Consider the following 22,512-nt stretch of genomic DNA (forward strand, 5'->3'; position numbering starts at 1 on the left):
TTCATCCTTGTTTCTCTCTCTGCTCCCCTCCTCCAGCTCTTGGGACTATAACATGCAGTGTTCACGTCTCATTTCTCAGCAAAATTATGAAGTGTGTTGAATGAATTCACATTAATAATCTTTTAGCTAACAACACTTGGAAGAGTCTACAGATCATTTACCAAGGAAACTAAATTATTTCAAATACTTGTGTCAAAATAAATGAACCAAGCCTTCTCTGATGTAGTAGCTTAACATTTTATTGTGGGTGTAAACACAACTCCCTAATCTCCAAAATTCAGCAATCCTTATTGGGTTCTTTCTTCATTAGTGAGAGTAAAAAATGTTCTGCTATAGATTTCCCCATAACTTGTAGTGGTAGAATAAGGCATTTCTTTTCTAAGTAATTCAAACTAATATGAAACTCTTTTCTAATACAAAAGTGTCTTTAGAACACCTTGGAATTATTGCAAACGATAAGTAGAATTTATTAACGTTATGAATCAAAGAGAAATGTTGTGTGTTTTTGTTGTCATTAAAATTTAGAGGTGAATCTTTTCTCTTTTTTTGGGGGGGGTGCTCAATAATGACTCTGTTTTTTCTCTCTCCTAGTAGGTTATCTTCCAAGGTATTCCCAGCTGCTGAGAGTCACAAATTCTGTCTGCAAAGCAGGGTGACCTTTTCAGAGAGGAGCCAATGTTTGTAAGCTAAAATACAGAGGAAGGGAGAACGTTTACTGAATGACTGTGTGCTGGAAGAGGAGAGCTCATTTAACCAGCCCTCTTCCACTTCACTCATCCCCAACCCCACCCCTACCCACATATTCCAACTCCTGCATCTCTCCATTCCTCCCTAACCTTACGGGACAAGCAGGACCGCCAGCTATAGGACTGCCAGCTACAGGGATGTGGTAGTCCACTTGGGCTCTTTGAAGTCTTTAAAATTCTCCCGCAGTGTCTGCTTCTTTCCTGGGGGCAGGAAGCAGCATATGGCACCTCAGATCCATGGAACACGGCCCACCACTCCTGGGAAGCAGAGTCAAGGAGCAGCTGACCTGCTTGGAAGGCAGGCTAGCTGGGTTACCCCTGCCCACTGCCAGTCACACAGATGAAACATTTTGTCCGGATATGACCAGATGTCCTCAATTCCCCAGGCTTGAACACACTTACCCTTGCTTTTCCAAATTGCTTTGCATGCCTTACCCACCCCCTCATCCCCTCCATTCTTAGCTCCAAAAAAAAAAAAAAAAAAAAAGATGCTGCAGTTATCATCCATCTTCTGACTTTTTATCATAGCTTTGCATACTCTTTTCAAATAGTCTTTTGTTTTCTCCCTCTTCTTTCTAAACTCACAAGTTTGCTTTTTGGAGACCAATCAAAGATTTCTATGTGTGACTTCAAAGAAATATTACAAGACAAACCCTCTCCTGGTACAAGAGCTACAGAATTATTTGCATATATAATCTCTTCTTGTGCCTCCTGCTAGCATGGGCCTTTTTGTCTTCAATCCTCAAGGTGTAACAAAAGAATAAATTATGGTACTACTGATAGAACATTAAACTGACAGTCTTCTGAGGCACCGGCAGTTTAATGGAAACCAAAGAAAATTCAAGATGATACATTTTATTGTAAATGTATTTCTTTTTCCTGTCTTCTCTTTCACATATTATCAGTTTTCTTGCCTTCTTGTTATTCAGTTTCCTATCTGTCAAATAGCAAACCCAAAGCTGCCTTTGAGCCAATCTCCTGTCAATGGAACTGTACTTGCTGATAGAGGATTAAGGTATTGGCAAATCTGTTACAAGGTGTTTAGGTTTATAATTAAAGATTCAGTTAAATTAATAAACAGCAGCAATTTCATGAAGACTAAAAGGATTGCCTTACCTGATATTTTGCCTCCTTCCTGACTACTTTGGGAAGATGTGAAAAGTGAAAATGAAGGTGTTTATATAGTGCCATCTAGCGACAGATACCTAAAAAAGCTCTGCATCATTTAGTGATTGCACTTAACCACAGAAAACAAAATCTTGCTACTGGGGTCTGCTTTGGAATCTCTAGGTTTAATTCTAGTTTTTGGTTTTTTTGGGTTTTTTTTTTTTGTTTAACCTTCTATGGGGATAATTCAATCCTGGGGTCTCTTTGTTTTTGTTGAAAGTTTTAAGCTTGAATCTGCTTTGTGGAGAGCCAAAAACGATGAGAACTCAGTATCCAGAGGAATTGCTGCATTGGTATTTTAACTTTGAACTTTTTCTTGCTATCCCAGTTCTGTCTGTCACACTAAAATAAAACATTGATTCCTCTAGGTATAGGAAAATGTTAATAATCTAAGAAAATGGAAAAGATCACGTCATCTAAACCATAATACTGCTCCCATCTTCCAAGTCTTCTCACTCAAATTTATCTTTCTCAAATTTTAAATATATGGACATGAAAAAACAAAGATGTCTTCAATTATGCATATTAAAAATATACATCTATGAGAACAATAACCATAGTTTTAGAAGTTGGCCCACTGTTAGCAAAGTTCAGAATGAATAAACAACCCCTACATATATGGAAAGAAACAAAAATTTACAAAACCATCGCTAAATCAGAAACTGCTGTCTAACTTAAATGAGTCATGTTTCCCAGAATCAGCTTGTCCTTTTAAAGGCTGATCTCTAACTTGAGACTGGCTTTGCTCTGACTGTGGGATACTTCCAAGATCAGGTCTCCATTCTGATCCCACTCACTGGCTGCTCTATTTCCAAAGCACTTCTGTCTTCCCTAGGGGGCTCTCCTCCTGTACAGGCACTGACAAGCTGATCAAACCTGCATGTGTCAATCATTGCCTGCTTCCCAGCTGGTGACACAGATAGATTCCTACCAAATTTACTCAGAGGACTTGACTTTCTCAGGACCTCTTCCTGTTGTGCATTGTCATGATCTTGCAGCTAAACTAATAGATGTGAAAGTGAACTGAAATGTAAAACATGCTGGGTAAGTCTAAAATGCTTTGAATGATAGGAGGTAATTAAATGAATGACTTTCAAACCTCACCTGATGTCTGCTGAGATATCATATATCTGCTGATTCAAGGGTCAAATCTCTGATTTCCCAATACCACCCATCACTTGGAAGATTCCCTTCAATACATTGATCTTCTCATGGTTGCCTGATGCTTAGTTATAAAAGGGTTTCTTTGGTCTTGATCTTTTCACCATTAAGATAGGAAAGGCTGGGCATGGTGGCTCACGCCTGTAATTCCAGCACTTTGGGAGGCCGAGGCAGGTGAATCACTTGAGGTCAGGAGTTTGAGGCCAGCCTGGCCAACATGGTGAAACCCCCGTCTCTACTAAAAGTACAAAAAGTTAGCCGGATGTAGTGGTAGGCACCTGTAGTCCCAGCTACTCCAGAGGCTGAGGCCCAAGAATAGAACTCAGGAGGCGGAGGTTGCAGTGAGCTGAGATTGCGCCACTGCACTCCAGCCTGGGTGACAGAGCAAGATATGGTTTCAAAAAAAAAAAAAGAAAAGAAAAGAAAAAAAGAAACAAAAATAAACACTTTTTCAGGATGGTAGATCTTAGGACACTATACTTTCACCGTGTTAATAAGAATAAGAGTAACTGAGTGAGATGTACCTGCCTAAAGCAGTTTTAGTTAAAAAGGACTTAAAACTTTTTTTTTTTTTTTTTGAGATAGAGTCTTGTTCTGTCGCCCAGGCTGGAGTTCAGTGGCGCCATCTCGGCTCACTGCAATTGCCACCTCCCGATTTCAAGTGATTCTCCTGCCTCACCCTCCTGAGTAGCTGGGATTACAGGTGCCCACCACTACACCTGGCTAATTTTTGTATGTTTAGTAGAGATGGAGTTTCACCGTGTTGGTCAGGCTGGTCTCGAACTCCTGACCTTGTGATTCACCCTCCTCGGCCTCCCAAAGTGTTGGGATTACAGGTGTGAGCCACTGCGCCTGGCCAACACCTCTGATCTTAATTTCAGCTAAATTACTGCAGAATTTTCTTTAAGAAACGAGATAGTGATCTCCTAATCTGTATGTTTCAGTACTCTCCCCTCATCCCCAATTCAAAGGCTCCTATTTTATTGACGGCATTAGCAGTGATTTAATAATTGGTAGTTACAATTGGCATGCAGTGAAGTTTAAGCAGTTGTTGGGATCTTTGTTGATTAAAGAGTTTTAAATTAAATACTAGTTTAGTACTTGATGTTATCTGAAAGGGCCAATCTTCCACAGCAGGAATTTTTGTGGAAGAATGCCAAGCAATGCTCACTTTATGTCTCACTTCCAATGCTCTCTAGGGGTGCCAAGTTTATTGTGGGTTAGAAACTGAACAGGATTAAGTGGCTCATTTCTAAAATGTAATCATTGAATTTTCATATAATTTTATAAGGGCAATTTAATTATTTTATAATTACCTAACTAGAACATAATATGATATAAAGTCGTGATGAATACACTCTCTTGTAACTTTAAGTATGGCAAAAAAAAAAAAAAAACCTTAATCAAATCAAATACAGAGATTCAATTAAAGTAATACATAATCTGTTTGGTCATCTCTCTTTTTCCTTCCTTTCTGAGTAGGTATTAACCCAGAGTTTTCCTGGGAATATGGTGTTTTTAATAAAGCCCTCCTTTTATTTATTCTGGCTTTCTAGTAGCCTGTAAGACACTATTTTGCGTTGCTCTTAAGTGGCATGAGACCCAACAGTAAGACGGGAGAGTAGCTGTATGTGAGAGGAACCTCCTCGTGGAATCTGTCCACTGATGTCTGGCCTCCGCTCTTGTCAATGTCATGCAGATAGAGCAGGCATAGATGTTGGAGGTTGGGCTTTATTCTCTGCCCCACTTAGAAACAAATAAGCAAATATGTCTGTGATGTCCAAAACCTATTTATGGAATCTAGATTGCTTATTAAAGTTTCATTCGTTTTATGGACATAATTAAGAGACCAAAGGACATTCCATCTTATAAGATAAACTCAAATGCTGCCGAGAGCTCTAAGAGACTAATGACCTCTCATATTAGAGTTCTCCTTATTTTTAAAGAAATTTTTTATGCTTCAGGTACTAAAGAGAAGGTAACTAATAGGGATGAACATAAACAGATATTTGTATCTTTATCATCTAGAATTCAGGTCTATAGAAGCAATAAACCTATGTGTTCAAACATAGGAGCAGAATAATTCCTGCGTGTTAGGGACAGGGGTGAGAGGTACATTGATAGGAACTGAGAAGGACAGATATTATGGGTTCCACCAGGAAAGAGACCTGAGCCTGCTTGGACATCACACCTCTACAAGGAGAAAACTTAGTGTGGAAATGTTAGTGCTGCTGACAAACTGGGCACCAGAGCTGTGGTATGGGGAATCTAATTGAACTGTCTGAGCTGAACATAGGTAGTGGGGAGAAACTAGACTGCTAGCAGACAGTGGTCTGAGGGAAGATGTATGTAAAGGCTTGAATAGGAGCTGGACCAGAAGAGTCCATAAACTTATGTAGTGTCAATGGCAGAACAGCAGAGGACTAGCAGTGACAAATGGGTCACATGACATCAAAGAAAAATGCAGCAGCTGCAACTGTAGACTAAAACATCAAAGATGTTCTCTACTCAGAATGTGGCCACCCTCAGCAGTGAGGGTCCTGGCACAGTGGAAGAGGTATTTGAATGATAATTAAGACTTATGCCCTAATGGGATATGTAAAAATAAACAGAGAAGTATATAGATAGATCTATACATACATATATTTATCTTTTTATATTTACATATAAAGATATTTATACATATAAAATACTTAGTTATAGAAAATTTAAAATATGGCCAGGCACAGTGGCTCACATCTGTAATCCCAGCACTTTGGGAGGCCGAGGCGGGTGGATCACCTGAGGTCAGAAGTTTAAGACCAGCCTGGTCAACGTGATGAAACTCTGTCTCTACTAAAAATACAAAAATTAGCCAGGCATGGTGCATATGCCTGTAATCCCAGCTACTAGGGAGGCTGAGGAAAGAGAATCACTTGAACCCAAGAGGTGGAAGTTGCAGTGAGCCGAGATTGTGCCACTGCACTCCAGCTTGTGCAACAGAGCAAGACTCTGTCTCAAAAAAAAAAAAAAAAGAAAGAAAGAAAGAAAGAAAGAAAGAAAGAAAGAAAAAAGAAAAAAAGAAAAAGAAAAAGAAAAAGAAAAAAGGAGTTCCAGACCAGCCTGGCCAACATGGTGAAACCCCATCTCTACAAAAAATACAAAAATTAGCCAAGCGTGGTGGCATGCACCTGTGATCCCATCTATTCAGGAGGCTGAAGGAAGAGAATCCCTTGAACCCAGGAGGCAGAGGTTGCAGTAAGCCAAGATTGCACCACTGCACTCCAGCCTGGGCAACAGAGTGAGACTCCATCTCAAAAAGAAAAGAAAAGAAAAGAATAAGAAAATATAAAATATTTATACATTCTACATTTAATATGTATTTTTCAAGTAAAGGCTTTATTTTCATATAGAACCAAGGACTACAGAACAGCCTCCAGATTCAAAACTTCTGTTTCAGTAATCCTTGGTTTGCATATGAGGTAGGAAAAATTCTAGGAGTGCTAGATTTTTACAAGAAAAATTCTTAATATCATCCTTTACTTCTACCTTCATAATCCCATACATACAATATACAGTTTTAGGTCTGTATTAAGCTGTTCAAAGAGGACGGGCTCAGTGGTTCATGTCTGTAATTCCAGCGCTTCGGGAGGCTGAGGCAGGTGGATCACCTAAGGTCAGGAGTTCAAGACCAGCCTGACCAACATGGTGAAACCCCTTCTCTAATAAAAATATAAAAATTAGCCAGGCTTGGTGGTGTATGCCTATAATACCAGCTACTCAGGAGGCTGAGGCAGAAGAATTGCTTAAATCCAGGAGGCAGAGGTTGCAGTGAGCCCAGATTATGATGCTGCACTCCAGCCTGGCCCACAGAGCCAGACTGCATTTCAAAAAATAAATTAATTTAAAAAAATAAATAAATAAGGCTGGGCACAGTGGCTTATGCCTGTAATCCCAGTACTTTGGGAGGCCAAGGTGGGGGGATCACCTGAGGTCAGGGGTTCAAGACCAGCCTGGCCAACATGGTGAAACCTTGTCTCTACTAAAAATACAAAAATTAGCCAGGCATTGTGGCGGGCGCCTGTAATCCCAGCTACTCGGGAGGTTCGGGCAGGAGAATCACTTGAACCTGGGAGGTGGAGGTTGCGGTGAGCCAAGATCGTGCCACTACGTTCCAGCCTGGGTGACAGAGTAAGACTCCATCTCAAAAAATAAAATAAAACAAAATAATTAAAGTGGTCAAAGAAAGGGAAAAATGAAAAAGGTATATTAATAAAGAGTTACTCAAAATTATATGTAGATGAAATGTGTTAGTCTTACAACATAATTTTTGGCTAGGCACGGTGGCTCACACCTGTAATTCCAACACTTTGGGAGGCCTAGGTGGGTGGCTCACAAGGTCAGGAGCTCTAGACAATCTTGGCCAAGATGGTGAAACCCCGTCTCTACTAAAAATACAAAAATTAGCCAGGTGCGGTGGTGGGCGCCTGTAATCCTAGCTACTCAGGAGGCTGAGGCAGGAGAATCACTTGAACCCGGGAGGCAGAGGTTGCAGTGAGCCAGGATCACGCCACTGCACTCTAGCCTAGGTGACAGAGCAAGACTCCGTCTCAAAAAAAAGAAAGAAAAGAGAATAATTTTAAAAGTAGGACACAATCATAACTTTTATACATATATAAAATTCACGCATGTCAAAGATTTTATATAGTTTTTAATTAATGAGGGAAGCAGTAACATGCTACAATTGATTCATAGGAGAATTAAAAATATCTCATATATAATAAACAATGAGGAAACAAATGTATAAACAAATGCAAAAGGCGCTGATGTGGGGCAGCCAATAGTGAAGGTGGCTACATGGGTCACCATGGGGACAGGGCTGTTTCTGGGGAGGCTATGAAGGGGTAACAGGTGCATGACAGTGGGAGTTACTCTCAGCACAAGCATGTACAGCAAAGGTAAGAGTAACAGCAGCATTAACCCATGTGACAGCCACACCTTGTTGAAGTTAGCACTTTACATGTATGAATATCTGCTCCATGTAGGAGTTCAGAAATCACCCCGAACATTTTTATCAGAGATAAGATGGGGGAAAAAATCACATTGGGAGAACCACCAGGATTTTTACATTCCTGGTGTTGTGTATTTTGGGATCTCCACTCTGCAGCTCCAGAGACAAGGGAAACATGTGAACGCTCAAATGAAACAAAAAACATCCATGATTATCCTTTTATGTCACCTCGGTACCCTGGAGGTCCGAGGTTCCCATTGAGGATACCTAAACAGGCACTTAGAAGTGTCCTAGGAAGTCAGCCATTACTCCCCTGTGGAATCCAACTTGACAACAAGGGCATTTAAGTATGGGTGGGCCAATTCCTCCAAGAGGAATGGTGTCCAGAGGGCCACAGTCTGACCCTTGGTTGTCAGTACAGAATGATGAAGGAGAAATGAGATGCCCAGTGAATGCTTTAGGTGGCTCTGCAATGCCTAGAATGAACATGGGTCTGGAGGGTGGCAGATCTTGGCCAAACCCAACAAATGCCAATTCAGTACCATACTCCTCAACATCTCCTGGGAATTACATGGGCTCTCCAGGAGGTAAGGTCCACAGGAACACCTGTCATGTCTGGTCTAGCAGATTTAACCAACTCTGGAAATATGAATGAATGCAGTATGTCCTAGACCTAACAGACCTAATTTTCCAGTGGGACTGGGGTCAGATGGTCCCATGGATAGATTGGGAAGAATGGAGTCACATCACATGAATGGCCTCTATGCTCAGGAAATATGGACAGTATTTCTAAAAATGCTTCTGATAAAATGAGCCTGAGTAATAACTGGGCTCAGGGATGATGGCAAAATTTGGGAAAATTTTTTAAATCCTTTTCAGAGAGTTACTCCCTTTCATAACAGTGAGTGTGTAATTCATTACCAAGTCCCCTTATGTAAACCACAGTGAGCCAGCCCATCACAGAATTACCACAAAGGAAAATGATTCACCACAGCGTATATTTAAACAAAGGAATCAGTCTGGGTGCGGTGGCTCACACCTGTAATCCCAGCACTTTGGGAGGCCAAGGTGGGTGAATCACTTGAGGTCAGGAGTTTGATACCAGCCTGGCAAACATGGCAAAATCCCGTCTCTACTAAAAATATAAAAGTTAGCCAGGCATTGTGGCACATGCCTGTAATGCCAGCTACTCGGGAGGCTGAGGCAGGAGAATCGCTTGAACCCAGGAGGCAGAGGTTGCAATGAGCACAGATCGCACCACTGCATTCCAGCCTGGGCAACAGAGCGAGAATCCATCTCACAAAAATAAAGTAACACGAAAATTAAAAAAAACACACAAGGACTCTCAGTCATACCAAACCAACCTTTTGATTTCTAGCCCTCTCCCCTGTTGTGTGAAGAAAGCAGGTCCAAACATAATTGGAAAAACTGTGCAAAGTGGCCTGGCCTGGTGGTTCACCTCTGTAATCCCAGCAGTTTGAAAGGCTGAGGTGGGAGGATTACTTGAGCCCAGGAGTTCAGGACCAGCCTGGGCAAAAAAGTGAGATCCTGTCTAGTACCGGCTAGTCAGGAGGCTGAAGCATGAAAATCGCTTCAACTGGAAGGCAGAGATTGCAGTGAGCCAAGATCGCACCACTGCACTCCAGCCTTGGTGACAGAGTGAGACTCTGTCCCCGACCCCAAAAGAAAAGAAAAGAAAAAGTACAAAGTGGCATATTAAAGTTGCCCTAAACTGAACTGCAAATAATTATGTTTGTATGTATATGTGTGGGAAGAAGAATGTACTCTTATCTATGTGTATTACATGGACATATGCACAAACATGCATTGACCCTCAGGACATTGTAAAATATTATTACCTAACATCTTAGGTAGAAATAAGTAGGGATATTTATTCCATCCTTGTATTCACGTTAACATTTCAATTACTAAAAGTTGCTTCTGCATCCTCCCTGAACTATTTTGTGCTATGTATATCTCTGTTTTATGCAAGTTCTTTTCCTCTTTCTTTCTTTTTCTTTCTTTCTTTCTTTCTTTCTTCCTGCTTTCTTTCTTTCTCTCTCTCTCTCTTTCTTTCTTTCTTTCTTTCTTCTTTCTTTCTTTCTTTTTTTGGCAGAGTCTCACTGTCCCCCAGGCTGAAGTGCAGTGGGACAATCTGGGCACACTGCAATCTGTGCCTCCTGGGTTCAAGTGATTCTCCTGCCTCAACCTCCCGAGTAGTTGGGACTACAGGCATGAGCCACCATGCCCAGCTGAGCTCTTAAGGTGAACTCAGATGTTATGTTTTTGTAAGTGTCTGCAATCATGGACAGGAATAAAATCACTTATTTGAGAGTTTATATTAAATAAATAAATAAATACAAAACTTGCTTATTACAGGAATAGAAGTAAAGAAATCAGTTGTATTTCCACCTGACAAAATTAATTTGCATGTTTGTGAATAAAAGCTATTTGCACTGCTATTCGTTTTCTACAATTTGCAGAGTTGTAAAATATCTCAGAGACAATGAAAGGTGTAATGACCCCAGCTAAACCACCTAATTTTCTATCGAAGTCATCAGCAATCTTTTTGATGCATTTCAAAGTCTTTTATAATTTTTCTCTACATTAGCAATCATGGAAAAAATAGATTCCCTTCAGATGTTCCTATTTATCCCTCAGTTCTTTCACAAATAACTCCACTAGAAGCTTTCAATTAGCCGGGTGTGGTGGCAGGCGCCTTAATCCCAGCTACTCGGGAGTTTGAGGCAGGAGAATCCCTGAACCAGGGAGGTAGATGTTGCAGTGAGCCGAGGTCGCACCATTGCACTCTAGCCTGGGCAACAAGAGGGAAACTCCGTCTCAAAAAAAAAAAAAAAAAAAAAAAAAAAAAAAAAAAAAAAAAGAAGCTTTCCCTGATCCTTTCAACTGATTGTAGTCTCTCTCTCTTTTTGTAGTTCCACAATCCTGTTGTCTCTTTTATAACAGTGTCTCACTTTACCATCAGTTATAGTTATGTATCTACCTTATTCTCCATACTAGATTTTAAATTGCTTTTCTTGAATCCTCTGCATTAACTGAGTGTCTACATATATAATATGCTCAATAGATATGTTTAATTGGATTTAATGTAATTCTTATATGCATTCAACTAGTCTTAATCAGCTTCGCTTATTATAGGTAGAGATAGCATCTTCCTGGAAAGTAAGATCTGAGGAGCAATCTTTATTTGAAACAGGTCTCAGTCAATTTAGGAAGCTTATTTTACCAAAGTTAAGAATATATGCCCATGACACAGCTTCAGGAAGTCCTGAGGACATGTGCCCAAGGTGGTCGGGGCACAGCTTGATTTTATACATTTTAGAGAGACACAAGACATCAATTAATATATATAAGATGTACCTTGGTTCTGTGTGGAAAGGCGGGACAACTCAACGCGGGGAGGAGGCTTCCGGGTCATAAGTAGGAAAGAGACAAAGGGTTGCATTCTTTTGAGTTTCTGATTAGCCTTTCCAATGGAGGCAATTAGATACGCACTTATCTCAGTGAGCAGAGAGATGACCCAGTTCTCTCTGTCCTTTCTCTACAAGGAAATTTCTTGTGAGAGAGGTATGTACCTTTTTCTCTTAGTAGCTGTCTTCTTTAGGAATAGAATGGAAGGCAGGTTTGCCCTAAGCAGTTCCTAGTTTGACTTTTGCCTTTGGCTTAGTGATTTGGGGAGAAGGGGGTGGGGTCCCAAAATTTATTTTCCTTTCACAGAATCATATTCCACAGCATTAATATAAATTGAAGAACTCCAGGCAATACTTGCTTTAGATCTGGTCTGTTTCCAAATCTCTCTCTCTTGAACTACTATGAGTGCCTGCAAACCTTTCCAGTACTAGATTTAATAATGAATTTAGTGAATTAATGCATCATCACTAAAAGGTAATTACAGTGCCTCACTAGCCATTAGTTGCTATTAATAGATCAGTATGGAGTAGTTTACCTGTTTGATAGGTCTCAAAAGAATGGTAAAGAAAAGGAAGTGAGTTTTTTTCCTTTCTTTTAAATAGGAAATGAGGAAGTAGAACACTTGTGGTTGGGGATGTGTTGGGTCTACATTTAATAAAGATGAACAGAAGTCCTTCATGAAGGTCATCCTTACAAGAAGACTTTACTGGTATTTTCTCTAGTGCAATTAGAAGTTTAGAAAAAGATTTCCTTGAAAAGTGTCAGTAAAATATTTTGAATCCCTTTTAATGGATGCCTCTTATTTTTTGAAATACAGTTTAGATCATGATCATCAGCTAATATTTATGGGTTGGCATTACATTGAAATATTTATGTTGCTGGATGTGGAAACAGATTGAAGAGGTTTAAAACACTGTCTTTAAAACTGGCAATGATTGCTGTGGCACCCAGAGACAGTTGGCATCCTTGCATGAAAGACACTCGATGTCAATTATTTATGCACTAAATGGGTCTAAAATTCCAGATTAAATTGTCCACCGTTTTGATTCAATTAGCTTTTGATTCAGTGCGTATGTCTTTAATAACAAAGCTATTGCAGGAAAAGTTGCGCCCTGGAAAAGTTTTATCTAGCTAAGATCCCCCTGAAGGGAGGATGTGAGTCACACTGTACTTACACTGGCAAATAAAACCATAGTGCCTGTCTGCTCCCTGTGGATTTTAATTTGCAGCAACAATAAACTTCAAGTAATGGGCCTTAGGTTAAGTGACTGAACATCAAATTCAAGTCACAACTGGAAGGTCTTGTCTTAAAAATGGTGAGGTAGATGTCATAGGCCAAATGGTCTCAGAGGCCTTGTAGAAATGCCTCCCCTCTCACAGTGAGATAGCCTGATTTTTCCTCCACCCCAGATATTGTCATGTGGTCTTTTCACTTTAATTAGTTCTGTTGTTTGTTTGTTTTCAGACAGAGTCTTGCTCTGTTGACCAGGCTGGAGTGCAGTGGTACAATCTCAGTTCACTGCAACCTCCACACACTGGGTTCCAGCGATTCTCATGCCTCAGCCTCCCGAGCAGCTGGGATTACAGGTGTCTACAACCATGCCTAGCTAATTTTTGTATTTTTAGTACAGACAGAGTTGCACCATGTTGGCCAGGCTGGTCTCAAACTCCTGACCTCAAGTAATTCGCCCACCTTGGTCTCTCCAAATGCTGGGATTACAGGCGTAAGCCACCATGCCCAACCTCACTTTAATTAGTTCTTTCAATTCAGATTGCACCTTGCACTCACAGCTCTAGGGGGAAAGGCTAAGAATATAACCAAGACAAAATTTTAAGTTGTCAAGGCATGAATTTCCCATCGGTGTCTCTCCTTAGGGTACACTTTCATCTGTAAATGGTCAGGCTGCTTTTCCTCTTTTGGTTATTCATTAATGTATTCTTTCATTTTTACTTTATTTTACTTATTCATTCATTCCTAAGCAAACACTTATTGAAAACCTATGGTGTTTCTTAATGGATGTACTATTGGCATTTTGGGTGAGATAATTCTTTGTGCAGAGCTGTCCGGTATATTGCAAAACATTTATTATTTCTGGGCTTCACCCACAAAGCAGTCCTCAATCCCTAAGCATCCTAACTCCCAACCGCCACTTCCATTTCCGGGAATAGCAGAAGAATGTCTCACATCACAATTTATGTTCTCAAACATTGCAGGAGAAGAACTTTGAGTAGAGTCCGCTGCCAGAGAACATCGGGATGAATAACAAAATTCTAGACCTCAAGAAATTGATAACCTCATAACAAAAACAAATAAGTAAATACAGTGCAATGTGAGTATCACACACAAACTAGTGACTTCTGGGAATATTCTAGAAGGCTTCTCAATGCTTGAGTGAGAAATGCTTGAGGTTAAGTCTTTAAGAACAAGTAAAAGTTAGCTAGATGAAAATTTCTAGGCATCAGGAGAGGTCTAAAGGACATTCTAGAGTTCAGACAAATGTTTTGGAAGGGCTGCAAGCAAGTTCATCAAGGCTGGTGCATGGAACTGGAGTTAGGGAGGTGGTGGTGATTGTTAAGACTGCTGTAGCTGAGAAACTAGATCAAGGAGAATGTCACAGGCCAGGTTATTGTATCTGGACCTTATTCTTAGGAATATGGGGGCGATGAGTGACATAATCAGATCTGAGTTTTGAAAAGATCACTTTAGCAAGGAGTCTGGGAATCAATTGGAGAAAATAAGACTGGTGACAGGGAAAACCATTTGGAGGATGCTGGAATAATTCAAAGAGAAATGAAGGATACTTCAATGGATTTAAATGGATACTGCGACAAATACAGTGAGGACTGCAAACACCCTCTAGCCAAAGACCATCGGGAATACACCTTTGGTTGAACAAGTTGGTTTTATTACTGTTGTAAATGGGAAAAACTCTTATCATGGGGAACTGAGAGGCATTTCTGTTAGAAGATGTTAGAACCTATTTAAAGGGTTTGACCTTCCATTGGATAATTTTGGGGAGAGTCTGAGGAAACAGAGTTACTCACTATCAAAAAGTAAAGGCAATTCTATGATTTAGTATTTCAATAAATCTTATCTATAGAAAAGGGAGACTAGAGGAAGGATTAGTAAAGAAGTACCAGTCACTTACATTAGCTGGGAGAGAAGGTTGTTCAATGTTTTGTGGGTTGCACAGTGATCTTATTTTTGTCTCACTTTAACATGGTTTACATTGTATATAGAATGCAAGGGCTTGGCTGTGAGGTGAAGTAAACAGGATAGCAGTTAAATGGCATTGGTGACCAGGCACAGTGGCTCATGCCTGTAATCCCAGCATTTTGGGAGGCCGAGGCGGATGGATCAGCTGAGGTCAAAAGTTGGAGATCATCCCGGCCAACATTGTGAAACCTCATCTCTACTAAAAATACAAAAATCAGCCGGGCCTGGGGGCACACATCTGTAATCCTAGCTACTGAGGAGGCTGAGGTAGGAGAATCACTTAAACCTGGGAAGCAGAGGTTGCAGAGAGCTGAGATCACGCCACTGCACTCTAGCCTGGACAACAGAGCAAGACTCCGTCTCAAAAAAAAAAAAAAAAAAAAAAGGCATTGGTTTTAGTGACCTTTATTTTTCATTTTTATGAAGAGAAATGCTTGATCGAGTTAATAAGCTGAGGAAAAATACCTTGCAGAGAGTGAAAAGTGAGTGAGGGAAGAGTAATTAGTGTAATAATGCTGCAGACAATGGAGATCATAAAGTTTCATTGGTGAATTCTACAGAGTTATTTGATTTCTTCTATTAACACCTACCAGCCAAGCTAAATAAAAATGGAGGGCATGTGTTAATTATATCTATTTCCTCCTTACCAGTAGCTACCAGTAGCTAATTTCCATTTGAAGATCCATGTGATTCTAGGGAAATTGATTCAATTTCCAGCTTTAATGTGAGACACAGAACCGAGTTTAAGCTTATCAGTTTATCCCATTTACCTGGCCTAAGGAATCAGGAAAATGGTGGGCACATGACTTAGGGTTTTTACCGTGAATACTGGGTCACATTTTTGCTTTTCCTTGCTGGAAATGAAAGCAAAAGGATTGGGTAGCAGGCCTCTTAGGATAGTCAGGGCTTGACCTGAGAATGAAGCCAAGCCTGAAAAAAGCAGAGTGAAAAGACAAAAAGAAACTTTCTTTTACATCATTTGAGCTGCAAGATCAAGCTTCATTTGAAGCAGTTTTACCTTTGGACTTTCCAGTTCAAATATGTTTTATTATTTAAGCAAGTGTAAGTTCCATTGCTTGTAACCTTGTCCCTTCTTTCCTTCCTTCCTTCCTTCCTTCCTTCCTTCCTTCCTTCCTTCCTTCCTTCCTTCCTTCCTTCCTTCTTGCTTGTGTGCTTGCTTGCTTGTAACCTTGTCCCTCCCTCCCTCCCTCCCTCCCTCTCTCCCTTCTTTCTTTCTTTCCCTTCCTCTCTCACTCTTCCCTTCTTTCTCTTTCTTTCTCTCTCTCTCTTTCACTTCCTTCCTTTCCTTCCTTTCCTTCCTTCCTTCCTTCTTTCAACTTTCACTCTTGTTGCCCAGGCTGGAGTACAGTGGCATGATCGCGGCTCACTGCAACTCTCACCTCCCGGGTTAAAGCAATTCTCCCACCTCAGCCTCCCAAGTAGCTGGGATTACAGGCGCCCACCACCATCCCCAGCTAATTTGTTGTATTTTTAATAGAGATGGGGTTTCGCCATGTTGGTCAGGATGGTCACGAACTCCTGATCTCAAGTGATCCACCCGTCTTGGCCTCCCAAAGTGCGGGGATTACAGGTGTGAGCCACCGCACCCGGTCTTGCTTGTAACCTTGTGTCTAGACTAACAAACGTAAGGAGAGAAGAAGGCTGACTTTAAGGTTGATCCAGGGTTATGGTTGAGGTGGGCATGTGCAACAAGAAGAACGAGGTGTGCCAAGTGTGTTGGCAAAAGAATGGTTAAAATAATAGTGATCGACTCAATAGGCAAGAAAGTACCTGGCCTACTTCTACTAAAATTGTCCTTTTCTCTATACCTTCTTAGGGTCTATGTCTGTATTTTCCATGCTATTCTCTAATCTAATTAAATTAATATACAAATTAATTTTTTCATAAGCATGATACTGTGCTAAATTTTGTGAGAATACAAGTCTAATTTGTGTTTCTAATACTTGTACTATATAATTAGGGGGTTATGAGAGTGCACACACACGCACACGCACATGCATACACACACACACACACACACACACACCATTTACCTAGTAACTTACTAAACACTTAAAAGCAAGACAAGGCAAAATATGAGGAAGAACTCAAGTGAATTTTGCAGATGGCAAGTGCAATGGGATTTGAGAAGCAGAAAGCAATCTGTGCTATGCAGCTAATGTGGGGTGATTAGAGAAAATTCCCCAGGGCTCTCTTTTCTCTCAGTTGATGTGTTAGTATTAGAAAGGACAGCAGGCTTACTCTGTTTCTGATGTGGGAGATGAGATTTTTTTACTGCTCTGTGACCTTGAGCGAGTCACTTAACCTCTTTGAGCTTCATCTTTTTCATTAAAACATTTTTGATAATAATTTAAGTCTCTACCTCTTTCTCAGGGTTGTAACAAATCAAAATCATAATGAGAAACAAGGGATGTTATAGTAGATTCCAAACTGGAAAGTATGAAAGGAAAGTAGGGAATGATGATTAATGGTGGCCTTTGGCAGACCCAGAACTACTCCAACTTCCCTGGGAGTTTTGGTTTTGTTTTTTGTTTTTCTCAAAAGTCTTAATTTCTGATGGTGAAAATTTTAGAAGATAGACCAGAAACAATGACAAATCTATGAAGGAGAAACCATTATGCAAGTCATAGCATGTGTGTAACCGCCCAGGGGGTTCATCTTTCCGGCTGCCTACACAGAGCCAGTTCAAGACAGGGGATTTGCAATAGAGAAAGAGTAATTCATGCAGAGCTGGCTGTGCGGGAGACAGGAGTTTTATTGTTACTCAAATCAGTCTTCCTGGGCATTCGGGAGCAGAGTTTTTAAGGATAACTTGGTGGGTGGGGAAGCCAGTGAGCCATCAGTGCTGATTGGTCAGAGATGAAATCATAGGAAGTTGAAGCTGTCTTCTTGTGCTGAGTCAGTTCCTGGGTAGGGGCCACATGACCAGATGAGCCAGTTTGGTAATCCGGGTGGTGCCAGCTGATCCATTAAGTGCAGAGTCTGCAAAATAGTCAAGCACTGATCTTAGGAGCAGTCTAGGGAGGATCAGAATCTTGTAGCCTCCAACTGCATGACTCCTAAACCGTGATTTCTAATCTTGTGGCTAATGTTGGTCCTACAAAGGCAATCTAGTTCCCAGGCAAGAAGGAGATCTGCTTTGGGAAAGGGCTGCTACCATCTTTGTTTAAATGGTAAACTATAAACTAAGTTTCTCCCAAACTTAGTTCAGTCTACACCCAGGAATGAACAAGGACAGCTTGGAGGTTAAAAGTGAGATGGAGTCAGTTAAGTTAAATCTCTTTCACTGTCTCAGTCATAATTTTGCAAAGGCAGTTTCATGTGTACTTCTAACCATTCCCTCTATCATCTTAATTGTTTTAAAGTGCTTTTGTAGATACATTTTAATCCTAAATATAAAACTGGGATCAAGAGAAAGATGTATAATAAAACTGGCCATTTCTATTTTGGACCAAGGTAAAATTTCATTCGATTGAAGTTGTTCATGTAGTTCTGCTTCTGTAACCTTTGTAAATTAATTTCTTCGTAGTATAACTTGAATAAACTGAGTATAAAGTCCTAATACCAGCAAGGATCCCCACCCACATACACATTTAATACAAAGTCATAATAAGGGTAATAGGGGAAATAGTGACTGTGAGATCCTTAAAGATCCTGCCCTGGATCTCTTTCTCCTTCTTTTTACTTAGGCCAAAATAATTTCTGTAAATCTTATTTCTGTTATCTGAACTATATGTTTTGTTATTTTCTCTTGCTTTCTTCCCAGTCCCTTGCCTGTCCTCTTGTCTACCCCTAATCTTCCTATAACATAGGGTAGTTATAAAGCTCTCTTCAACAGCCCTCTTTCAGGTCCCTTATATAAACCACACTTAACATCAGGAGGGATTTACACACAGTAGTCCTTTCATCTGAGAACCAGTATGGGCTGTGATTAGGGATTTTGAGGGAGGGTGGTGCATCATCATTATGGTAATGAGGTATAGAAGCAGAATTCGTGTTCTAGACACAGAAGAATACAGTGAGCTGCGAGCATGTCACTGCACTCCAGCCGGAGCAACAAGAGCAAAACTCCATCTCAATAGAAAAAAAAGAAAGAAAGAAAGTGAGGAGCATTAATAATCATAAAGCAGCATAGACCCATCTTTCTGCTTCTAGAAGTGCCCAAGAGGCTATAGTCAGTGGCATAACAAAGACATTCTTGAAGTAGATTGAATATCCATTTATTAATTTCTGTCTTTATACCAATTTCTTCAGTGGCTTTAGTGTGTAGAGATACATTTTAGCTTCACTTATCACTCTCCCATATCTCTCAGGAGACAAAGACAGGTGATTGAAACTATTACAATAAAAAGTGGCCAGTATTGAAAGGTGCAAACAACAGAACACACAGTGTCTAGTTTAACTTGAAAAGGAATTTATTAATATGTTGAGCAGCTTCTCAAATCTCCAAGAGAGCCTTATAATCAGGTTTAGAGGGCACGTAGCCTGTAATAATTAGGCTACTGGGCTTCAAGTGAAGACTGTACTGCTCCTGCTCCTGGATAGAGAAAAGGAAGCTTGCACTGTTGCACTGTCAACAATGGATATAGGACTTAACTAAATTTGGATGCCCTTTTTAAAAATTTTATTTTCACTTTTTCAGAAGATGACACCAAAGGCGAAAAGGAAGCTCCTGACCCTCCTAAAGCTGAAGCGAAAGCAAAGGCTTTGAGGCTCAGAGGTAGAGCTGAAAGGTGTCCACAGCCACAAAAAAAAAAAAAGGAAGATCCACACGTCACCCACCTTCTGGCGGCTCAAGACACTGCCACTTGGGAAGCTGACCAAATATCCCCGGAAAAGCTCCCCCAAAAGAAACAAGCTTGACCACTATGCTATCATCAAGTTTCCTCTGACCACTAAGTCCTCCATGAAGAAGATAGAAGACAACAGTGAAACCACCGTTACAAAATTATAACTGAGATAGTGAAAGAGATCTGACCTAACCAACTCCATCTGACTTCTAACCTCCAAGCTGTCCTTGTTCATTCCTGGGCATAGGCTGAACTAACTTTGGGAGGAACTTAGTTTATAGTTTAAAACAAAGATGAAGCCAGGCACGGTGGCTCACGCCTGCAATCCCAGCACTCTGGGAGGCCGAGGCAGGCAGATCACCTGAGGTCAAGTGTTCAAGACCAGCCTGACCAACACGGAGAAGCCCTGTCTCCACTAAAATACAAAATTAGCCGGGCGTGATGGCACATGCCTATAATCTCAGCTACTCAGGAGGCTGAGACAGGAGAATCTCTTGAACCTGGGAGGCAGAGGTTGTGGTAAGCCAAGATCGCGACATTGCACTCCAGCCTGGGCAACAAGAGCAAAACTCCATCTCAAAAAAAAAAAAAAAGAAAAGAAAAAAGAAAAACCAAAGTGATAACACGCCTCTCCCAAGGCAAACCCCTTCTTGCCTGGGGACTAGACTGCCTTCATGGGACTAATAAATTAGCCAAAAGATTAGAAATTATAGTTTAGGAGTCATGCAGCTGGAAGCTACGAGATTCTGATCCTTCCTAAATTGTTCCTGGGTATAATATCACTGTTGTAAAGCCTAAGATCAGTGCTTGAGATAGCTGCACTTGATGAATCAGCTAGTACTATCCAGATAAATGGGCTCATCTGATCTTGTGACCCCCACCCAGGAACTGACTCAGCCCAAGAGGACAGCTTCAACTTCCCATGGTTTCATCTCCGACCTGACCAATCAGCACTCCTGACTCACTGGCTGCCCTCCACCCACCAAGTAATCCTTAAAAACTCTGATCCCCAAATGCTCAGGGAGACTGAGTTGAGCAATAATAAACTCTGGTCTCCTGCACGGCCAGCTCTGCATGAATTACTCTTTCTCTTTTGCAATTCCCCCATATCGATAAATTGGCTTTGTCTAGACAGCAGGCAAGATGAACCCATTGGGCGGTTATCGCAACACACTTGTGTTCATTGAAGATGTTAAAGACAATAAGCACCAGATCAAACAGGCTGTGAAGAAGCTCTATGACATTGAGGTGGTCAAGGTCACACCCCGATTAGGCCTGATGGAGAGAAGAAGGCATATGTTTGACTGGTTCCTGATTACCATGCTTTGGGTGTTGCCAACAAAATTGGGATTATCTAAAGTGAGTCTAGAGGATAAATCCTAAATATATATGTATATCTTAATCCTAAATATATATATATCTCTTCATCAGAAAAAAAAATTTTTATTTCCGTTTCTTTACTTTTAAAAGATGTTTAATTTTGAAATAATTGTCGATTCTTAGAAAGTTGCAAAAAAAATGGTTTATAGCAGTCCCTTGTACCCTGCACCCACATTCCCTCAAAGGTTACATCTTACATATAGTACAAATTAAAAATACTTTTTTTTTTTTTTTTGAGACAGTGTCTCACTGTTGCCCAGGCTGGAATGCAGTGGCACGATCACTGCTCACCACAGCCTCGAACTCTCCAGGCTCAGGTGATCCTCCCACCACCTCAGTCTGTCCAGTAGCTGGGACTATAGGTGCCTGCCACCACACCTGACTAATTTTTGTATTTTTAGTAGCAATGGGGTCTCTTTATGTTGCCCAGACTGTTCTTGTACTCCTGGGCTCAAGGGATCCACCCATCTCAGTCTCCCAAAGTGTTGGGATTACAGGCATGAGTCACTGGGCCCAGCCTAAACACAGAAATTTATATTGGTACAATCCATTGATTTCATTCAGATTTTCCTTTATAGGCACTCATTGTGTGTGTGTGTGTGTGTGTGTGTGTGTGTGTGTGTGTGTACAGTTCTATGCAATTGTGTAGAATCATATAACCACCACCATAATCAAGAGAACGCACAAGCAATAGTCCTTGGCCAGCTGCAGTGGCTCATGCCTGTAATCCCAGCACTTTGGGAGGCCAAGGCAGGTGAATCACTTGAGCAGGAGTTCACGACCAGCCGGCCAACATGGTGAAACCCTGTCTCTACTAAAAATACAAAAAATTAGCTAGGTATGGTGGCTCATGCCTGCAATTCCAGCTACTTGGGAGGCTGAGGCCAGAGGACTGCTTGAACCCAGGAAGCAGAGGTTGCAGTGAGCCAAGATCCTGCCACTGCACTCCAGCCTGGGTGACAGAGTGAGACTCCATCTCAAAAAAAAAACAAAAACAAAAACAAAAAAACTGCATAAGATCCTTACCACAAATATCTCCTTCATGCTACCCATATATAGTCATATCTACTTCTTGCTTTCCAAGCCCCTGGCAACCATGAATCTATCTCCATCTCTATACTTTCTATTGTCATTTCAAGAATATATAAATGGGCTGAGTGTTGTGGTGCACGCCTTTAATCCCAGCACTTTGGAAGGCCAAGGTGGCCGGATCACCTGTGATCAGGAGTTCAAAACCAGCCTTGACCAACATGGTGAAACCCCGTCTCTGCAAAAATTAGCTGGGTGTCGCAGCATCTGCCTATAATCCCAGCTACTAGGGAGACTGAAGAAGGAGAATCTCTTGAACCCAGGAGGCGGAGGTTGCAGTGAGACAAGACAGCACCATTGCACTCCAGCCTGGGCAACAAGAGCAAAACTCCATCTAAAAAAATTATTTTATATATATATATATATATGGAATCACATGATCCATACCAGTGGGGAAGTGGAGGGAGTGAGACAGAAAACGGAAGGTTCTAAGTAAGACTTTTGCAGACGGCTGAGTCTGAGTCGGGCAAGCATTACCTTCTCAGCACTTGCAGAAAGCCACAGGGGCAGGCAAACAAG

General features: G+C 40.9%; 1 pseudogene; it reads left to right on the plus strand.

The window, feature by feature from the left end:
* The first annotated feature begins 7,998 nt into the window (after window positions 1–7,998).
* LOC100429746 (single-stranded DNA-binding protein 2-like) lies at window positions 7,999–19,597 on the plus strand (annotated as a pseudogene).
* The last annotated feature ends 2,915 nt before the right edge of the window (window positions 19,598–22,512 follow it).

This window comes from Macaca mulatta, chromosome 4 (genome assembly GCF_049350105.2).
Source record: "Macaca mulatta isolate MMU2019108-1 chromosome 4, T2T-MMU8v2.0, whole genome shotgun sequence".
Taxonomy (NCBI): domain Eukaryota; kingdom Metazoa; phylum Chordata; class Mammalia; order Primates; family Cercopithecidae; genus Macaca; species Macaca mulatta.